Raw genomic sequence first — 22,233 nt, forward strand, 5'->3', positions numbered from 1 at the left:
AGGCACCAGTGCTTTGCCCCAGTCCACAGCATGAGGAAGCAGGGAAGCCCAGACGGGGGCCGGACGCCCCCCAGCTCCCACGTGGGGAGGGTCTTCCTGGCCCAAACAGGGGGCACTGGTCACAGGGCTTGGTCCCAGGCACCCCAGTTTCCCAAGAAAATTCACAGGTGTAGGAGCCTTCAAAACGAGACAACAGAAGGACATAGGTCCTTGTTGGTCTGAGGCATAGTGGAAAATATATTTAAAAATAAATGAACAAACACAGCAGCAAAAGCTTGGGGCTTGGTCAGCTGAATGAGGGCAGCTTCAGATGTGCAGGGCCCTAGGAGAAAGGCTGTAAACTTAGGTTGCCCTCCTGCCTGGGGGATCTCCAAGGAGTTCACAGATGGAGCCTTTTTAAAAAATAAAATTCCAAAGTACATTGTGCTTAGGGCTTGAAAACACAGACTGTCCTTAATGGAACAAACTCCTTAATAGCCTGACGCTGCAGTAAGTACCTCAGGGAGGGATTCGGGTCTTATTTAGTGAGGTCCTAATGCCTGGTGGGTCTGTGGCAGAGGAAGGAAGGGAGGGAGGGAGGGAGGGAGGGAGGATGGAAGGAAAGAAGAGTGGAGGGAAAAGAGAGAGGGAGAGAGAGAGAGAGAAGGGGAGAGAAGCGGGGGGAGGATGAAGGGCGGTGACAGGACAGGAATTCAGAGAAGCAGAAGTATTCATTCCCCTCACTGTCTCCCTGCTTCGGCAGTGAGGACATGGTCAGAGGGGCCGCATGGCACACCTGGACAGGGCCAGCTCCCATCCACTGCCCCCAAACTCACCGCCTCTGGCAGCACCAACCCCCTCTGGCCCTGCAGGCCGAGGACCAGCCATGGCTTCCCACGGCCATTCATCCCCAGAGCTGCCGTTCCTAGCCCCCTGCTGCAGCCCTGCTCGCGCCTCACTAAATAGCACCCTTCCTCAAATTCTCTTCTGTTAAAGCCTTTTGAGTGGGTCTGAGTTTCCCGTGCAGGTCCTGACTGATGGGACAGTTGTCTTGAGTGGCGACTCCTTCACCTCTAAAATGAGGATGATGATCCCAAGTGGGCAAGGTTCTTCCAAGGCAACAATAAAATATGATGTCTGTGGGGCACCTACTGCTTGCCTGGAGCTAGTTACAAATTTTACATGTGTGAATTCCTTTTCTCTGCCTTTGACAACAAACGCCTTGCCCCTGGGCTTTCTGAAAGGGATGAGGGCCGTGATGAACTTGCAGCCCATCGCCAGGGTCCAGGTTCCCTGAGCTACCGAGCTTCCCAACCTGGCAGCCTGGGTGGCCTTTGAAGAAGATGTTTTTATCAGCTCACAGCTAGAGGAGAAGCAGGTGCTTCATGGGTGTGATACAGACTTGGGCAGCCATCTCCAGCCAGGGATAAAGCTGGCAGGCGTGTGTTCTAACTTAGCAAGCAAGGCCACAAAGGCCTGCGGGACCCGGGATCTCCTCTTCCTTGAGGCCGAATTTTGAGAATCCACACTCGTCCTGCTGGGCAAGGCCTCCCATTTGGGGCAGTACTTCACTAAGCTTCGGGCTCTGGGGTCCTAATCAGCCACCTCCACTCTCAACCGTTAAAGCATCTTAATCACTCATCATCATTGCAGAGGGTTCATTCAGTCTCCAGAGAAAATCCAACTCACTCTTTCCATCACGCATTCTTTCAAAGAGTACATAAGGACTTACTACGTGTCATCACGGTGGCCCCAGCTGTCTGCATGGAAACAGAAGAATAGGGGAACTTGGGACGTGGTTTTCCAAGATTACAGAAGTCCTGATCACTAGCGTGTGGGCTGACTAGAAACCAGGCTGTTCTGAGCCTGGTGGTTTGTTTATTATTGGGTTAGCCAAAACGTTCGTGCCGTTCGGAGTTTTCCATAACATCTTACGGAAAAGCCCGAACGAACTTTTTGGCCAGCCCAATACTTCTGTTTAGTCATCCTGATACTCGTCTTATCAGCCCATTTAGGCTCCGTGTTTGCTTTTGTTTTCCCATCACCCCGATATTTGCTATCATTTTACTCTCATCATTGCCGCTGTAACTATAATCCACCATGTTCAGTTTACAAAGGACAGTTCATCATTCATGTGGAAATGTATCTGATGACGTTTTCATCTAGTCCATTATGCAGGATTCCCAGTACTCTAAACTCTGAGACTTTGCTGAAGAAAATTAACAAAAAGCAGAGAAAATTATGGGATTGTGGTCTTCTGTTTTAAAACATTGAATGTGTAGGGTTTTTCATCAGAGTTTTATGGAATGAATCTTCTATGCATGGAAACACATTTCTATTAGTTTCTGTATTAATGGCACATTAGTATTTACACTAATCTGATGACATCAGGAATAATAGCAATAGTTTCTTTCATTTAGCCAACAAATTTTATTAAGCACCTACTAAGTGCCAGTCACTGTTCTTAGTACCAGGGATAAAACAGTGAGTGAAATGAAGACCCCACTCTCTTGGCGATTATAATCTAGTAAAAGGAGGTGGAGAATGAGTATGGATATGATGTCAGGGAGTGACACAGGTGAAGAAGGAAAAATAAAGCAGGAGAAGTAGGCAGAGAAGGTCTGGGTGCTATTTTAGGTAAAGCGGTCAGGGAAGGCCTCCTAATAAAGCAAACATATCTGGAATGTGGATTTTTTTGTTTTGCTTTGCGGTACGCGGGCCTCTCACTGTTGTGGCCTCTCTCGTTGCGGAGCACAGGCTCAGCGGCCATGGCTCACGGGCCCAGCTGCTCCGTGGCATGTGGGATCCTCCCGGACCGGGGCACGAACCCGTGTCCCCTGCATCGGCAAGCGGACTCTCAACCACTGCGCCACCAGGGAAGCCCCATGGAATGTGGATTTTTGAAGTCAAGAGTATCCCAGGTAGAGGAACAGTCAGTGCAAAGGTTCTAAGACAGCAGAGGCTTGGCAGGTTAGAGGAAGAGGAAGAGCGAGGAGGTCAGTGTGGTTGCAGTGGAGTGAGGGGGGAGGTGAGTGGTGGGAAATGAGGTCATAAAGGCCGTCGGAGGCTGCATCATGCAGGATCCCACAGACCATGGGCAGAACTTTGGATACGGTTCAGAGTGAGTTGGGAGTCTCCTTAGAGGGTTATGTGCAGGTTCTGAGCAGAACATGATATACTCTAAGTTCTAGAAGACCCACTCTGACTGCTGCGGGGAGAAAAGATGTCAGCGTGGGCCAGGGCAGAAACAAGAGGTCAGCTGGGGCCACTGCAATAGTCCAGGCAAGAACGGGTGGGTCCTCTACCAGAAGTAACATGTTTGATGTTTGCCTTATATTCTCCTGGGCTTACGTAAACTGGGATTTTTGTCCTCCTTGGTGAAAATAAAGCTTCCTACTCCACAGCTAACCACATGATACAGACTTTCCTAAATGGAACCTAACATTAACTAAAATTATGTTACCAATATATTCTTTTCATCCCTTTCACCCTAACTTGACGGAAGAAATACAAGATTCTTTTTCTCTTTTCTCTGCATAGAAGTCCTCCTAGCAGTTGGTCTCAAATGTTTGGGGAATGGTACAAGATGAGAGGAGGAATTGAGAACTCTGTTTTATTAAATGTTCTTTTCTTCTAGTAGAATTGGGCTTAATCACTTCCACACTGCACATTTCAGACTTTCACAAGTTAGCCTTCAAAAGAATGCTTGTGATGCTAAGTTTTAGGGATTGGATCATATCCTGAATTACAGTATCTGAAAGTTTTCATGTCTATTAACAAAAGACTGCTACTGAATTTTCACCTTGAAATCGGTTTCAAAAAAATGGAGAGAGCAAAACATGGCATTGTTACCATTGTGTTATTTGTTTATAATATTCAGTGCCCCTCTCCGCAGACCAGTTCCTGCAGAACAATAATTCTTCTCCTCTTGCTAATGCTGGGCTTGACCATTTGATTTCCTTTAGCCAATGAAATGTGAATGAATGTGGCCAGTGTCATCTCTGCCAGGAGCTTTCAAAGCTAACACAGGGTCTCACCACTGCTCCTTCCCTCTGCCGTGAGGTTGATGTGTCCCAGAGGGGGCTGCTCCTTTAGCCTACGCTCTGGAATAAATCTTTCCTATGTTACAGACTATGCAATTGCCGTTTCTTCCTCTTAGAACTTTCCTGATCCTTCTCTTGTTTGATTTTCCAAAGCATAAAAGACCGTGCCTGAATAGTTGGGGCTCTCCTGAGGAAGGGTATTCTGAACATCACGCTCTCAGCAGCTCACATGCTTATCAGCTCTCAGGATAGACAGTAAAGCAGAGAAGAGGGTCGGGGAAGCCCTCTCCACCCTTGCTCAGGTTTTCTCAAAACCCTGCCCGCAGGTTACCACCACGCTTGCTCTGAAAAGGCCTGACCAAATGCCGATGCAAACCACCTCATGAATCAGAGTTGCTAGCTCCAATTAATATCACTAATACCTCTCTTTGTTTTCCACCTTTTCTGGCCCTTCCCAATTCAATTTTCCCCCATATTGCTGTCTAGTACTGTCTATGTCACCAAAATGAGAGATCTGTCACCAAAAAGCAAATCTTTTTGTGGTGGTGAGTATCTCCCTTTGTAAGATGATCGTATCTTCCTTTAAGTGGCTGGAATTACCACCAGCACAGTTTCTCTTGCATAATAGGTCCACCCTGAAGTGGAGCTATTTTAAGCCATCCATATGATTGTTGTCACTCTTTGTTCCCTAACACCTACATGGATCCTATTATAAGTATCTTGGTTTCCTTTATTTCTGCAGGTCCTCACTTCAAGGGGGAAAAAAAAGATGAATTATTTTATTTCTTTCATTTAATTTTCCAGACGCCTGGGGAACCGTGCTTAGAGAAATCCAAACAGAAGAAGAAAAAAGAGTGCTGCTGAAAGACGATCGGCCCCAATGCCTTTACTTGGCTTTAGAGAAAAGAAAAAGGTGCTTCAGTGGGCAGTGGTCCATTTGAAAGGACAGAAGAGAAATCTCTTTTTGTCTGTGATGGTCTCCTTTACAGCCCACAGTGCTTGTCTCTACGTTTTGCACGGGGGTATCCCATGAAGCAATATGCATATGCACTCACACATACACACATATACACACACACGCCCACGTGTATGCAAGCCACAGAATGGAAGGGCTTCTTCTGTGAGCTGGCAATAAATCTCTCTACAGCGAAATACAGTGATAATGCCTGTCAGAGACTAAGCAAATAATTCATTCCTGATTATTATCCAAAACTTCAGAAGTCTTGTACTCTTTCCTAAAATTTTGCCATCATCGGCATTATCTCAATTTTGTGTACTCTGAACCTCCCAATTCATTACAAACAATAGAAAAATATTACTATCACTGACAACAAAAGACAGCATTCTGACTGCTTGTTATGCTATGTGCCAGATACTAAACGATTCATGTGAATTTTGTGACTTAATTTTTAAAATAGTCCTTTGAGTTAGATATGATTGTTGTCATTGTTGCTGTTATTATTATTATTATGATCATTTTCCAGATTACGAAACCAAGGCTTTGCGATTTAAATAACTTGTGCTTGAGTTTCAAATCCCAGTCATCTGACTCCAGGACCCAAGCTCTCAGATAGACACCGGTGTTGTCTCGCTATGGAAACCACGTGGCAGGACAGGAAGCAAAAGAGGAGAAAATTCACCATTTAAGCAGTAAACCATTTTACCTAATAAACCCAATCCTACCTAGCAGGCTCTCCCCTCTCACTGCAATATAAACTGGGACAAGCTCCCAAAGTTCTTTTCTCATTTCTCAGTTACACTGCAGCCACATTACGTCACATGAGCCCCTATCCATAGGAGCAATCTGTAAGTGGCTCAGTCTCATAATGAAATCCTTCGGGTAATCCCCTAAAACTCACTGGCTGGAATCCAAGAAGGAAACTTCGAACACCAAATTCTACTCTAAGTGAAAAAACATTTTAGTAAGGACCTAGAATATTTATAGTAGGTGTGAATATCCCTCTTCCCACTTACAAAAGTGATAGAAATTCTGGATGAGATATTGCCACCAAGACAGAGAATCTTCTTCCTTATCAGTATCGGGAACCAAAGAAATGCCGTGATGTATTGGAGGGGAACAGCGTGGTAACAGCACGTCAGAAAAGACCTCATGAAATACTCGCCTAGAAAAAGGCAGTCTCCACACACCCAAAGCCCAGGCTTGAAATCATTTATATTTGATATCCACAGAGCGGAGAGCACAGAACTCAGCGCTAAATACTAGAGAAACAGAAACATGTTGCCTGGGGGGAGGCGATGCAACAGCCAGGCCCGGGATCAGCGCTAACGCGGTCAGACACCTGCGCGATCAGCCGCGAGAATCACAGCCCGCGCGGGGCTGCTGGCAGCCTCCCGGAAAATGCGACAAATAGCAGGGCTGCCCACCCTGGGACATACCTGTGTACACGGAGATGTGACTCTGACTAGTACGTGTATTAATTATTTCCAAGGCCTGGCAATAACTCTTAGGGTTTCCTCAGCAGACTATCCGGGGCAGCGCTCTGAGCTCTGCAGGAAGAGGCATAGGGAGCTGTGGGAATTTTCCCACGTGTGGCCCCAGGGTTCCCCCCAGCAGCCATCCCTCATTTCTTTAGCCACAGGTAAATAATGTCCAAAACAGGGCTGAAAATGGAATGATTCAGTCACTCCCTTGAAGGGCTTCCCAAACATACACCCATCTCTACAGCTTTCCCAGCACACCACAATCTCGTCACTCTCGCCCCATGCAGTTTTCTTCCATCTACCCTAGAGGAACACTCTGCCCCAAGAACATGTATCTACACCTTCTTCTGTAGCACACGTCTGCCCGTGTTTTGCTCCCTCCTGGCCTCTGCAAATGCTTTCTCCAGGCCTGGAATGCTCTTAACCCCTCCCCCCATACTCACACCCCAGCCCTTCTGCAGAATCCATCGGACCCTGCAATCTGCTTGCCTGTCTGTCCTCATCCCACTCACCCCCTCTCACTCCTGGGTTGTGAGAGGTGACTGTGATTAAAGAGAGAGAGCTCTGTTATCTTACGGAGGCTCATCTCTGAAGACTGGCGAGCCTACGTCAAATGCAAAGATACTCGGTGGGGGACCAGCGAGTGTAAGAATGCCCGCTGTCCATCCAGATAGAGCTTGGAGCGTCTCCACCTCTGGACCATTCTAGGTACTGGCAGGATGGCACAGACCCTGAGGAGAGACTGGGGGCATAAACAAGAAACGCGGGGAGAGCAGAGAAAGTGGGGACTCAGCTGAGGCTGCTCTAAGTCAATTGAAGGGTGACCAATGGGAAAAGCAGAGAACTGTTTTATACCTTCTAGAACGCCGTGTGTCTGAGAGTGCCCATCAGTAAGATTATTTTCTCGTCCCTACGTGGTCTTTTAGACATGGTAAGATAACTGTAGAGTTCCAGAACGTGCTCAGCTGCGCCAGCGTCCTTGACCCGACCTGGTTCCGTACTTTTCCAGGGCTCACTATTGGTCCTGAACACACTCTCCCTTAAATACAGATTTGCTGCTTGCTTGATGTGTATATGCCTTTTCTTCTGAATGAATTTCTAAGTTCCCACAGTGAATTTCTTGTATCCCACAGCCTGGAACTTAAGCATGTGCTCAGTTTATATAATTATATAATCTCTAATAAGATGTAGTTTTGTAATTTCTTCCTCTGTTATTGTATCATGTAAAAACAGCAGGGTGGATTTTCAGCAACTCCATGGAATTTTTTTTCTGGGCAGTGGAGAGTGTAAAACAACACGAATTTATTACCGTAGCGTTCTGGAAGTCAGAGGTCTGAAATGGCTCTCACTGGGCTAAAATCAGGGTGTCGGCGCTCCCGGAATCTCTAGGGGAGAATCTGTTTCCTGGCCCTTTCAGCTGCTGGACGCTGCCCACTTTCCCTGGCTCATGGCCCCTCTTTCCATCTTCAAAGCCAGCAGCATAGCTTCCTCAAATCCACATCCAATTCTGACTCTCACGCATACGGATCCTGGTATATGGGTCACATCTGGATAATCTGGGATCATCTCCCCATCTCAAGATCCTCAACTTAATTACAACCACAAAGTTCCTTCTGCCACATGCACAGGTCCCAGGCATTAGGACAGACACCTTGGGGTGGGGTGAGGGACTCATTTTTCTGCCTGCTGCAATGTAGGAGCTCTTATTACTCCCAGACCCGAAGGGGAAGAAAAGGGAATGGTTTCCCAAACCCAGAATGAGTTATGGTGGTGGGGAGGTCTCAACGGGGACTCGGTGGTGGTAATAAATACCAGACCCGATCCCTTCCTACTTGGCAGGAGTGTTTTTGAGATGGGCTCATTTAAAGTAGAAGCTACACAACCTACAAATAAACTTATCTTTAGGGGTCCTGGGTGGAGAGAGAGAGAGAGGCCAGCGGAAGGAGGTGCCACTCTAACACAGTGGAGAAAGGAAGAGCCCAGACTCTGGAGCCAGACTGCCTGGGTTCAAATCCCAGTGTTACCATTTACTGGCTCGGTGACTTCAGACAAATCACGCCAGCCCTCTGTGGCCCCATGGGTAAAAACAGGGATGATGATAAGAACATCTAGCTCACAGAGAGTTTAATGAAATAGTATTTGTGGGACTCTTAGCATGGCTAACAGTGAGTGCCATTGTTACTCTCGTTTAAGAGGTCGCAAACGGATTCCAGTGAAAAGCCTCCGCACGCTGCAGACAGGGAAAACAGAAATGGTTTCAAAGGGAAGTTACGAGGTCAAGCACTCAGAACCACAGGTCCTCATTTTCAGACAACCTGTTTCTCACAGTGGGCAACTCGATGAGGACTTCCTCCAGACCAAGCAGGATTTACACATTTAACATGCACATATGGAAAGGCCAGCTATTGCTCAAAATATACCTGTCGAATTAAAGCAACAGCTCTGTGATGGATTTTAAAGATGTTCAGAAAGTCTTTGATGCACCTCCCTTCAAGAAGTGAAGGCTAATTCTCTTCCCCTGGGGTACTGGCTGGATTTAGGGATTTTCTAATGAATAGAATAAAGCAGAAGTGATGGTGTGTAACTTTGGAGACTACATCATAAAAGGCACTGCAAGGTCCTCCCTGTTCCTTCTCTTGGGTCACTCACTCTGGGGGAAATAAATGGCCGCATCGTGAGGACACTCAAGCAGCCTATGGAGAGACCCACAGAGGGAGGAACTGAGGCCTCCTGCCCACAGCCGTGTGAGAGCACCATCCTGAACGCAGATCTTCCAGCCCCAGCAAACCTTCAGATGAATACAGCCCCTGTAGCATCCTGACTGCAGCCTCAAGAGAGACTCTGAGCCAGACCACCCAGCTGAGCCGAGCCCAGAATCCTGACCCTCAGAAACTAAGAGTAACGTTTGTTGTCTTAAATCCCTAAGTTTAGAGGTAATTTGTTATGCAGCAATAAAAAACAGTAAAGCTCTTTTGTTGATAAGACATCAAACAAATAGTCTGCTTCTTCCACCAGTAGCATCTTGAAACGTGTTTCAACATCACGCATGTATGACTGATTATACATAGCAGGCAGTGAACCTGAGTCCTTTGGGGTTTCTAAAGGTATTTTCGACATGTGCATGTGTACTGCCCAGAGACCTGGGGGTACATCTAGGACGCTCTCTTTGTACAGTTCTCCTGATACACAGACATGCCTTGGGATGGTGCTGGTGCAGTCGCCCTGTTACTACATTTGGCCAGCAGACACTTTTTCATCTTTGAAGGTCCTATCAAGGACTTCAGAAAATCTCCCTCATTCACTTTTAAATAAATCCCTAATTTAACAAGACCTAACTGTCATTCTCTGGCAATGTCTCACATACATGGGCCCACAAACTTACCAAGGGCTGCAGTTCATTCATTCAGCATTAATTAATTACTGATAACTAGTTAATTACTAATGGACGCACCAGGCACCAATCTTTACAAAGATGAAAAGGCATGGCCTGTGCCCTCAAGAACCTTCAGGAAAATCACTATTACATAGTCATGTACAACCACTGTGGAGTAGCATTCCAAGACCCCTGGAGGAGGGTGGGGAGACCGCAGACTCAATTGCGCAGACTCAATTCTAACTTTTGAAAAGGATTTTTGTAGCAGCTTCAGGACCCCCCTACCCTGGCCCTGAGTGGAAAACCAGAAGAACACAGAGCCTGGTGTTTCTGACCTGCAGTATTACACAGCGCCTGGTGGAGTATTCAAGTTCAACAAAAGCACCAGACAATAAAAACTGTAATCCAGGATGTCAGCATTAGCCCTGAACACCCCCTTGGTTCCTGTGAAAGACTGAAGCCAAGTGCTCAGTGCTGGGCAGGGAGGAAGCACAGACATCTTCTCCTCGACAAGCTTTGTTCCAGGTCAGTCTGAAAGGTACACCAGGCTGCCCCAGCTCAGAGGCTGGCGGAACCCACATAACACGTGGAATTATGTATCAGTAAGAGACTTCCAGAGTGTTTATTCACTTCCCAGATTCATTTATCAGGTATGGGATTGAGAGGATTTCCCCACAGGATATGTAGAGATTAGTGCGCAGCGAAAATGCTTTTTCAACAAATGCGTCTACTAATCAGGTCCTGGTTTTCGCATTCTAGCAGGACGGTGTTGCTGCCCTTCGCTGGCATTTCTGGCAAGAGCAAACATCCACGCTGACAGACAAAGCAAGCCGAAGTGTGGACATCTCTCTATCACACTGAAGAGCAGCTGTCACTTTTTCAAAGCCCACGGGCATGTTTTAATATTACGTTAGATCCGTACATTTAAGATGAAACGACTTTAGGTCTCCCCGAGCCTACGACACCTGAATGAGAAGGGAAAATACCTTCCCCCCCACTGCTTTGTCTACCTGGAGTCATCATTAGATGATTCCCAGAAGCTTCTCAAGCCCATGCTGGGTCACAGGAATGTGTTCATTAAGAATCCGCCCCATTGGAGCTTAAAAATGCAGCTGAAGGCTCACGGGTCTCTTGAAGGGCAAGCGGAGAGCATGGCCGAGGCCGCTCCAGCGGGCTTCTTATATAAGCCTCTCTCACTGCCTCTACAGCGAGGCCAAAGCAACCTAGTGAAGAGCGAAAACATCACCCCCTCATCTGCTCTGTTCTTTGCCAAACATCTGGTGTTACATAATAAGCCACTGGGGTCGTTTTTCTTGCTTTCCTTTGCTCGCTTTTTAAAAATAGGCCTAACAATTAAATCTGGTTTTTAAACTCTAAATTTCATATATTTTCCATAAGCTCTTTGAGTGGACTGGTCTTGATTATTCTTTTCCATTAAAAACCCGTACAGTCATGCTCCGAGCGGAAACCTCTAAAATAAAGCTGAGAACCAAGAAGGGAACCTCTGATCCTTCCTCAGTGTCTTCAGAGGTCCGTTCCTCACGGGCAAGCAGCTCAGGGCAGTAAGGAAGAGAACAACGTGCCAATGGCCGGAGCCGCCAATGACCTCCGCGCGGAGGAACGCTTGCCCTGCACCGTGGCTCAGTTTTCCACAAAGGGGAATGATACCTACTACACCTCAAGGAATTTCTTTTTTGTTTAGTTCCTTACAATTTTTCAAAGCACTTTGAGACAGGACAATGGGCTGGAACGTGCTCTCGGGTCACAGCTGACTGTAAGGTCGCCAAGTCCTTGGTCAGACACAAGGTGTGGCCATGAGGTGGGAGTATCCTGGTTTTCTTTCTCTCCCTCCCCTCTCCCGCTCCTCATAGAACCCGGTCCAGGCCTGAGGCCAGCCTCCTTTAATTTTCCAGGAACTGGTGTGTCTTTTCCCTTCCCTGGCTATTCTCTTTTCTACCTCTTGGTTACTCTCCCAGCTCACCGACTGCCATCCACTTACCCCTAAAGAAACGAGCACGCGAGAAAATACAGTGAAACACCATGTCTCGGGCACTGTGGCAGGAACATTCTCTTTAAGGAACATATTATCCCCTTATTGTGGAGAAACTGAGGCTCAAGAAGATTAAGTAACTTGCCTGCCAAGTAGCTGAGCTGGAATTTGAATTCAGGCCTGTGGATAGAAGTGGCCATGTAAAGTCATGATTAAGAGCTTGGCTTTTGAAGTCAGCAGAGCTGGGTGCAAATTTGAACTTTGCCACTTAACTGTGTCACTTTTGGCAAATCATTAAATTTCTCTAAGCCTCACTTTCCTTATCTGTAAAATGGAGACAGGAGATAATGATAAAAGTGTCTCCACAGGGTTTTGTGATAATGAGAAAATGAAGGTAAAGTACTTGGTAGAGTGGCTGGCGTGCTGGAAGTTTTCAATAATTATAAGCTATCATTATTAGTATCCACTAGATTTGCTATAAACCACTCCAGTGCACAACTTCCACAAGAACACTCGGCCTTTTGCTGTTAGGCTTTAAACAAAATACCTTAGTTAGTCTATAAGTAGTAGCAAGTAACAAAAACCTAATGAAGAGTTACATCAACCACAGGGATTTTTATTCTTTGCTCAACAAGAAGTTTGAAAGTAGATGGTCCTAAGGTAGGTTTGGTGACTTAATGATACCATTGGGGAATCAGGCTCATCATGGCTGCCACAGCTCCAGACATCACATCTTCATGTGATAGAATGGAAAGGAAAAGGACAAAAACAACATTCTCCTCATATTCCTCTCTCTTATCAGGAAGGAAAACCTTTTTCAGTTGCTTCCAGCAGACTTTACATTATATATCCTTGGTCAAAGGTGACCATATGTCTGCATACGTCTGGCAAAGGAGAATGGGATTGCCATGGCTGCGTACAAACTTTTTCTGTAAAGGGTCAGATAGTAAATAATTTAGTCTTTGCAAACTATATGGTCTCTGCCACAAGTAGTCAATTCTGCTGTTGAAGCATGAAAGCATCTGTAGACAGGAGGTAGACAAATGAGTGTCTGTGTTCCAATAAAATTTATCAAAAGAGTCAGCAGCTGGATTTGGCCAAGTCCTCCCTTGGACCAATCATGATCCATTGGTGGGTGTCACTTGAGTACATGGCCGCCAGATTAAAGTTGGCTTCCATTAGCAAGGAAAAAAGGAGAATGGGTGTTAGGCAAGTTATGCCTCAGGGATAGTGGTCCTGTAAGACTCTGGGGCACAGGACAAATCTGAAGACGTGAGGGGCAGGGCTGGAATTGTCAGGAAGCTGGAGGTTACACTGACGCAGAGATGGGCTGGTGCAAACTTTCAAGCCCCCCCCTCCGCCCCCGTTGTCTACACCAGTGGTTCAAACTGCTTTGGAAGAGCCCTAGGATTCCTCAGAGGTGCCTGGGGTGTGTGCACAAGGGACCACAGTGAGGCAGCCAGCTGCAGGCCCCTGCCTCCACAACTCTGGCCAGAGACCTCTTTTATCTGTTCTACATACAGGCACACCTCAGAGATATTGCGGGTTCAGCTCCAAACCACTGCAATAAAGCGAATCTTGCAATAAAACAAGTCACAGGATTTTTTTGGTTTTCCAGTGCATATAAAAGTTACGTTTATACTACCGTAGTCTATTAAGTGTGCAAAAGCATTATGCCTAAAAACGCAGCGTATGTACCTTAATTTAAATTACCATATTGCTAAAAAATACTAACCATCATCTGAGCCTTCAGCGAGTTGTAATCTTTGCAAGAGCAGTGTCAAAGATCACTGATCACAGATCACCATGACAAATACAATCATTATGAAAACGTTTGAAATACTGCAAAAATTACCAAAATATGCCACAGAGACATGGAGTGAACAAATGCTGTTGGAAAAATGGCACTGATAGCCTTGCTTGTAGGATTGCCACATATCTTCAATTTGTAAAAAACACAACACCTGAGAAGGGTAATAAAGTGTAGAGCGGGGGTGGGGGGGAAGAGTTATGCCTGTATTGCATTTCTGTTTGTGGGGCCTTTATAGGAGGCAGCAGGAGAAAATCTCTAATAAAAAAATTAAAAACCACTGGCCTAAAAGATAAAGACCTATCTACCCATAAGACATCCCTTTCTAATTATATCTCCCATGATTTTATTAAATAAACTCTGCCCCCAGGAGATGGAGACAAGTATTTCTCAAGTTATTCCACCCTTGTTGCTTTCCTTCAACTTTGCACCCCAGCTCATGAGCAGACCAGGACTCCCCCCTTAATTCTACTCAAATAGAAAGTTTCCCCAACATACAAGGCTCCTTGTCAGCCTAACGTACTCATTCTGCATGTAACACACTTGGTGTGAAAGGGAATAGAAAGAAGTAAAAGATACAGAAAGAATATAAATGAAAGTTGAGGATAAGGTGATGAGCATGAGTAGAATATATGTATTTAGAAAAACAACGTGTACTTCCAAATGAGTTTTACCCTGCCTGCATCCCTGGGAGGACACGCTCTCCAATAAGGCGGCCAGGACTCACCTCCTGGGAGAATTTTCTCATTTGGAATTACATTTAGATCCAGTTTTCAAGCCACAGAAGAAAACCAACATTTAGATCCAGTTTTCAAGCCACAGAAGAAAACCAGACTCTTTCAGTTAGAGTGTATCCTATTTCCTTTTACCAAAAGGAGTTTCTCTTACCTTGATCGCTGGCTTTTTCACTGGACTCCAAATGACTTCTAGATGGTTCCAAACATCATATTCGCCTTCAAAAACAGCTTGTCAGGATTGAAGGTATGAACAGACGTGCCTCGGGTTCTCAAGGCGATTCCTCAGAAGATGCCTCCCTCTTGCCTTAGGGTGACGGCATCTCCGCAGCCATGGCCGGACTCCTGAAAACATGACAGAGCAGGGAGGCCTCTTCAGCTGGCCCAACCAAAGAGGGTTCTCAGACTATATCAGGTACAGGTGGGCCTTGAATTCGGGTGAGGTTTGATTAAGAACACGAATAAAGATTCAGAGATGGAGAAGCACTTTAATTCTACACCTAGACTCTGAGATCTCCATTTAAATCCTGGTTTTGCCATTTACTAGCTGTGGACCTCGCACTATTTACTTAACCTCTCCGGATCTCAACCTCTTCATCTATGAAATGGGAATAATAAGACTACCTCTCAAGGCTGTTGTTGAGGACTAAATGAGTTAATACAGGTAAAACACTAAATATGATGCAAATGTGTGTTGTTGTCAGTATTATGAGGCCCCCATATTAAAAAGTTTAGTCCAATCAACATAAAAAACCTGACCCTTTCATTTAAATCAGCCCTTCTCTCCTTCTACCAACGGCTGGAAGCTGGCTTAGGTTTGGGGACTTGTGGTTGGGGGTCGGGGAACGTAGTCAGTGTTTGCTTCTTCCTCTCGGATCCTCCAATCACGGGCTGGTGGTTCAGGTCTCTCAGGGCCCAAAGAACAAAGTCCTTCAGGGAAGCCTCAGCTGTAATTAGGGGTTGGTGGCAGACATTCAGAGGCTGGCTCTTTGTCTCGTGGGGCCCTTCTGTGGGTTTTTTCCATGGTGGGATGTTCCCTCCCACGGGCAGCCTCGGTTGGCAGGCCACCCTGCCCGCACAGGTCCTTCTTCCTACTGCTCACTGTGGCCCCGGCCCTGCCTGGGGAAATAGGTCCACTTTGCCAACAGGAAGACTAGCTGGTGATGTGTGCCTTGCCAGCTCTTGGAAGACAGTCTGGTCCAAATACCTCCTTCTCTAGCCACTGCAAACGGTTCTCTCTACTCTGAGGTCACCTTGGCCCCCATGTCCCCCAGACTCCAGGAGACACCTGCAAGGTCTCCAGGTGGTTCTCTGGAGCCCTCCTCACCTATCTTAAGGTAGGTGCGAAAGCACAACAGGTCGACATTTTTCTAATAAAATGTTCCCTGCTGGCCTTACCTGGGTCCTTAGCCTCCCATCGCACAGCCTGGAGTTGAGGGGTGGCACTGTCCCTCCAGCAGTCCCACAGAGATGGCCTGCACCTCACTGGAGAACGTGGGGGGCAGTTAGTGGGCACACAGATTGTTCCGTGTTTGTGTCTGAGCAGAAACTCCAGCACATGTGCATAGGAGTCCCCCTCTATCGTCCTGTCACAGGTGGATGAATGCTAGGTTGGAGCAGACTAGAAGCACTGTGGGAAATTTCCTGGAGGGCAGCTTAGGGGGCCCAAGGGAAGGGCTTGACTACCAGGGAATGGAATTTGGGCTTGGTGGTGTAGACAATGGGAAGCCTAGGAGTGTTTCTCCTTCTCCCTTGTAGGAAAGTGCCCCAAGTCACCATCCTGCCCTCACATCCTCTGAGCTTTCTCTTTCCCGGAGTCGGGTGGCCCCAGAGAACCCTCAGAACATTTTGTTTAAAACCGAAAAGGAGTGGCAAGCACGTGCTTGTGTGTTTTTGTGTGTGAGTGTAGTGGGGTTGGACTGCGGTGGGGGACGTGAGACCAGCCACGAGCCAAGGAGAAAAGTGAAGGCAGAGAAAAAATGCCAGTGAGCAGAGAGAAAAGTCGGCCCTCCAACCCTCACACAGTAAATGAGGACGCCGGGCGTGCAGCGGGGTCAGACGAGGTCAGAGGAGATTTGCTCTCTGTGCGCCTGGAATTAAGGGCATCCCAGGACAGCTGCGGGGCGGGAGGTTCCCCGGGTCCTCCTCCACATAACGGGTTAGGATCCCAGGACTCGGGTGCAGGGAAGGATCCTCCGAAACGGTGGTGCTATAGGTCTTTTACCCCCAAAAAGGAGGCTGCAGATTGCTTCTCTGTAGGGGGAGGCTCTCAAGAAGAGAGACAGAATAATTGTCGATAGGTTTGTGTTAATATATCTCTTTCAGAATCAATTCCCAGTAGAAGGGCTCTAAAACAAAACGAAAAACAACAAAAAAACAGTGCTGAAAACATCAATATACCTGCTTCAATTACAGGCTCCGAATCCTGATTCTCTGAGTCGAGGACAAAGAGAGACGCCATCGAAGCGTACAACTCTCCCAGAGGAACTCCGAAATCGAAGCGGCGCGGCCAGCAGGCCTGGGAGCGCCCCAGGCCCGGGTGGGTCTGTTCATTAAAACTTTTGCAGGAGGGACGCGCGGGCTCCGGCCTCCCCGCGCGCCCCGCGCGGAACCCGGCCAGGACACCAGCAGCGCGGCACTGCCACCTTGTGGGCGCCGTCCGCCCGGGCGCCGGGCGCCGAGCGCCGAGCGCAGGCTGCAGTCGGCGGCGCGGGCGGGCGACGGCTGGGAGCCCCGCGCGTCCGGCGCCCGCAGTAACGCGCCGCAGAGCCGGAGCCGCGTGAGCCCGCGGGGGCGGAGCCGGGGGCGGGGCGCGCCGGCGCCGGTCACGTGGGTTAGCAACAGGCAGCAGCCAATGGGAGCACGAGTCAGGTGGTGCGTGCGTTCGCCGCCGCCGGAGAGGCCAGGCGGGTGTGGAGGCTTCCGTGCCCCCGGGGCTGATTTGGGCCGGGAAAAGGCTTCCTAGAAGGGTGCGCCTCTCGGGCGGGGAGCCCTTGGCGGTGGAGGGGCAGGCGAGACACTGAAAATAGCAGAGAGCTTTAAAATAGGACTTTCCCACTCGTAGGACTCAAAGCAGTGACCCTGGAGGGCGGTGGGCGGCGGTGAGGTGGGAAGCAGAGGAAGAGCAGCAGAAACCCCGCCCCGAGCCCGGGTCCGGGTGCACCCCCTGCATCAGCCACTTGTCGTGCCAAAGCCTTGGGGCTGAAATTGCCACTTGGATCCACATAAGGGGATTAAAACAAAAAGCATAATCAGGTTCCTGGCAGTGCCCTGTCCCTATTGGCAACTTCGCCCTGCCTGTAACAGGTAGGGAAGACACGCACGGTCTTGAAGCCCTCACGGAACCCAAGACTTAGCCCCAAGAGGCCGAAGCAGAAGAAAGTCGGGAATGGGGTCAAAAGAAAATGTCAGCTGAGTAGTTGGTTTTAATTATTGTAAATGGAAAAGCCACATCCAAATGTACATCTAATGACTTTTACCGTAATCCCACCATGCCGACAAACTAGCCCACCCCTAAACGCAGAGAAGACCATAACACAAAATGTCAGAGGTGTGTTCCAGAGCATGGGCGAGCCCAGGACCAACAGAGACAAGCATGGTTTCCATCAGTTTCTCGCTCTTCTGGTTTCATGGTCAAGCACACACTTGATCTCAATAAGGGCATTTCTCTTTCTCTGTGTGTGTGTCTCTGTCTCATTGCCTTATTATGTTCTCCTGGAAGCTCTTTTACTTCATTTTTGTGTTTGGGAGTTCACCTCGTGTTTTCTTCCTCTGAAATGAATACAGGGCGTAGATGGCCTCAGGAGGGCATCTAATCCATTGCCCTGCCTCAAGGCACGTTGAAAGACTATAAACTGTGATACTGTTGTAAAGTGTTATTGTAGAGACAAAAATATCTCAAAACCTGCAGGATCTAGCCATTCCTATTCTTAAAATAACTTAAGGAAAGATGTTGTACAGTACTCTTTAATAACCTACTACAAATGCTAACCACTTTGGGTAAGATATAATAAGAACTTTCTGATCCCAGGTTTTGTTTCTATTTAAGCTCATTCAGGGTCAGGCTACCCCAGAGGGCGGTCGAACATCTGCCCAGCAGCTTACGGGCAGGATGTGCACTTCCCTCTGTCAGGAACAGAGATCAGTGGTGCCAGCTGCCACTGGGAACCTTGCCTGGTGCCCAGGCCCTGTGGGGATTTGCCAGGGCAGCTCTGAGAAGGAGATCCACTCTGAGTCATATGGTCTTCTTTTAGTCCGACGCTGCCAGGTGAGTTCATTGATTCACTCAATGAACAGGCCTTGTGCATTACTGTGTGTGGAAATAAATCTACTGTACTTGATGGTTATATTTATGCAAATTTGATACAGTATTTGGTTTTTTAATGTATCATACTCTCAAGTCCTTGGCCAGGAAAGGGTTTTGAAGGTGTCAAGAAGATTCAACGAATATTTATTGAGCTCTAAGTGCCAGGCCTTCATTTAGGTACTGGGGCTACAGCACTGCAGCAAGGAACTTGCATAAAGGAATATACTCATGAGGAAAGGAAGTAAGGATGAATGCACCCGTTTCCATGGTCCAGGAGTCAGTCCCCTCCCCCACACTAGCTGACTGTTGGCTTCCTCCTATTCCACTCCCTCAAACTCCTGTGTTTCAGCCCCACATTCTTTGGGGGGACTTCTTTTTTTTTTTTTTTTTTTGTGGTACGCAGGCCTCTCACTGTTGTGGCCTCTCCTGTTGCGGAGCACAGGCTCCGGACGCGCAGGCTCAGCGGCCATGGCTCACGGGCCCAGCCGCTCCGCGGCATGTGGGATCTTCCCGGACCGGGGCATGAACCCGTGTCCCCTGCATCGGCAGGCACTCTCAACCACTGCGCCACCAGGGAAGCCCTGGGGGGACTTCTTGAATCATGGAGTAATTAGGTCACCCACATGTTCAATATTATTAAACAATGTGACACGATAGGAAACGTCATGGGCTGGGAATAAAAAAAATCTCTACCTGGTTCCAGCCCTGGTTCTGTCACTTGATGAAATCCATATGTCTCTACAAATCTCTTAAGCTTTGAATCTTGGTTCTCACATCCCTAGAATGGGATGATTCTTGCTTTGCAACTCCACAGGGTCAAGATTCGAGACCTCGGTTTTCTCATCTGTAAATTGAGGGGTTTGAAGTAGATTTAAAGTTTGCATACTTTCTTTAGAAGTGGATTCCCCTTTTGAGATAAAATCTAACCTAAAACCCCAACATATAAAACTGATGAAGACAGGCTTGCTCTAGTGGCCCTAAGGGAGAAGGCTCAGAGTCCTACATACTTTCTTCCTCCATCCTTAGAAGGCCCTTGAGGCACCTGTGTGGGACCCTACGATTCCACTGAGCACAGTGTGAAACCTGCTGTGTTAGATGATTATGTTTAAAGTACCTTCCAGTCCTAAAATTCTACAAATCAGAACGTTCCAATATTGTGTGTTTCTATGATAAGATTTAACCCCCGTTTTCTTCCTTCATTAATTAATATGTTGTGGGAGATAGGCACCAACTTTACTAAAACCAAAATACATTTCATTACTCTCTTCCTATCTGTGAAGCCAATCTTTCTGTCACCAAACGAAATTAGATTTTGATGAAACATAGTATTCTGTAATGAGAAGAACCCCAGACTGGGAGTGAGAAGATGTGTGTGCTACCCCTGGCCTTGCATTTAACTAGCTCCCCACCCTTGGTCAAGTCTAGGAAACTTACTAACCCAGCCAAATCAATAAAATTAAGAAGCTGGGTGACTTAGTAATCATAGGATTGCTCCTGATCATTTCTGGATTCCATGCCCTAATGAGTTTCTCTAAATTCAATAACGTTCACATTCCACCCTGCCTACAGGCCAAGTCTCTCCATCACACTCTCCTCAGTATATATACTCACCCTATTTGGAGAGGAAGGGGAGGCGGGTGGGAAAGAAGACAAATTAGGTTGTAAATGACACCATCAGGACATCGAGCTAGAAATATCCACTGAACCACCGCTGTGTTCGCCCAGGTGACTGGAGCTCACAACGTGCCTCGACCTCAACTCACCAAGCGGGATCCACGTCTCCATTAATAAGGGTCCTGCTAGGCACCGAATGCAGTATGGGCGTTCATGAGGGCAAACCAGAAAATCCCAGGGTTTGGGGAATGTTTCAAGGAAACAGTCTGGGTTAAGTATCCAGGACCTGGGGTTGGACCAAGAGGAAGGACCCCACAGGAGGCAAGCAGTCTGATTCATTGCCTCCAAGCATGCGTGTCCTGGGAAAAGGCAACAGGCCCTGCCTGGGAAGCCAGGGAACCTCAGGGGTGGACACAAGAACAACAGCTCTGGTCATGGCTGTGACTTGGTTATAAGTTAACTTTATGGGTCGCCGAGTGTCTGGAAACAGACTATAAAAAGAAGAAAGGGTGGCCCAAGCAGCTTTGTGTTGGAAATGACTGTGACCAGTTGCTTCTAGAAGGGAGGTGTATTGACTGCAGTAAAACTTGATGGGCTCAGCACTGGTCTGTTAAGGCTGGAATCAGAAGTAAACTTGGGACCTGAGTAATTGGTATGACGCTGTGCCTAAAAGTCGGAGCAGAGGGGATTTTTGTCCCAAGCGGTAAACAATATGGTACCCAACTGATGCACATGATCTGCCTTCTTTGTGACCTCTAATCCCATGATCCTGTCTACAGGCAGCTCTTTTAGGTTAATCTCACAGTCCACACAAATTGGTACAGTTTGACTTTCGCTGTAATGGCTTTAAAAAAAAAAACAAAAAGAAACAAACAAAGAAAACCTCCTTGTTGGTCTTGGAACGGCAAAACATTTAAGGTAAAAATAAATAAAAACATCAGCCTCAGAGACTTGCTACACTTAACTGTTTGTTCTGAAGGAAACAGTACATTGCATTTCGTGTTATCTCCAGGCACCCAGGTTTAGCCTCCTCCAGCTGGTCAACAATTAAGCACAGAATTTCAAGTCATCTCGTGTCATCCACTGTTGTAAGCAACGAATAAAACAAGATTCTGCCGGAAATATTTCAAAAAACACATATTTTTTTCACTTGATCTTTTTTTCAAAGTTTGGGGGAGGCGTACTACAAATTTGACTCAAAGTACAACGTAGGAAAGCGCTGAACTGAGTTTCACAAGGCCAAGAGCTCATCTCTTGCTGTGCGGCACTATCTCTAGCTGTGCGGCAATCAGAACATAAGCCCATATCTCTGAGCCCCGGTTTGTTTATCCAAAAGATGAGGGAGGTTGAACTGGGTCATATTCCATATCACAGAGCTCAGCTCTCATCATTGTTAATGTTTCCTGAGACAAGCACTTTGCCTTCTTTATCAGATATTCCTTGTAACAACCCTATGATATATGTATTATTATTTTCCCCATTTTTCAGATAAGGAAACTGGGCTGAGAGAGGTTTTGAAACTTGTCCAAGGTCACACTATGAGTAAGTGACAAATCCGGCATTTGAACCTACTTTTCTCCCAGATGCCAAGTTGCATCAACTGTTTCACATTACTGAACTGCCTTAGAGTTCACCCAGGAAGGAGGGCACCTAATGTTTAATTTATGTCAGAATTTCACCTCGACTTCCTCAAGAGAGATGCTGCCAAGAGAGATCCCCTCTACGTGGTTACCGCTCTCTCATCTTTAGAGAAGCACCCATAAGTGATTGCTGGGGCAGAAGAGGGTGGAAACATCACCTGGGGAGCCGGAGGTGCTGGGGCGACAGCACACCCAGCCCTCTGAGGATTGAAGAGGAGAGTAAACTTTTGTCTAGTGAGCGTGCCCCAGCATTCAGAATCCATGAGGCCACAACTGCCCAGAAATGACCGAGGCAGGAGCGA

At 47.3% G+C, this 22,233-nt stretch overlaps 1 long non-coding RNA gene across 6 annotated transcripts in view; it reads right to left on the reverse strand.

The window, feature by feature from the left end:
• LOC117202695 (uncharacterized) overlaps window positions 1-17,124 on the reverse strand; it is a 197,410-nt gene extending 180,286 nt beyond the window's left edge. For 5 of the 6 annotated variants that reach the window (XR_007479902.1, XR_007479900.1, XR_004485183.2 and 2 more), the window contains exons 1-2: window positions 16,772-17,124; window positions 14,526-14,716 (exon numbers count right to left, since the gene is read on the reverse strand). This is a non-coding gene — a long non-coding RNA (uncharacterized LOC117202695). The remainder of the gene's footprint in view (window positions 1-14,525; window positions 14,717-16,771) is intronic. The other variant, XR_007479901.1, reaches the window with a different exon arrangement.
• Window positions 17,125-22,233: the final 5,109 nt, after the last annotated feature.

The sequence above is a fragment of the Orcinus orca genome, chromosome 10, assembly GCF_937001465.1.
Source record: "Orcinus orca chromosome 10, mOrcOrc1.1, whole genome shotgun sequence".
Lineage (NCBI taxonomy): Eukaryota > Metazoa > Chordata > Mammalia > Artiodactyla > Delphinidae > Orcinus > Orcinus orca.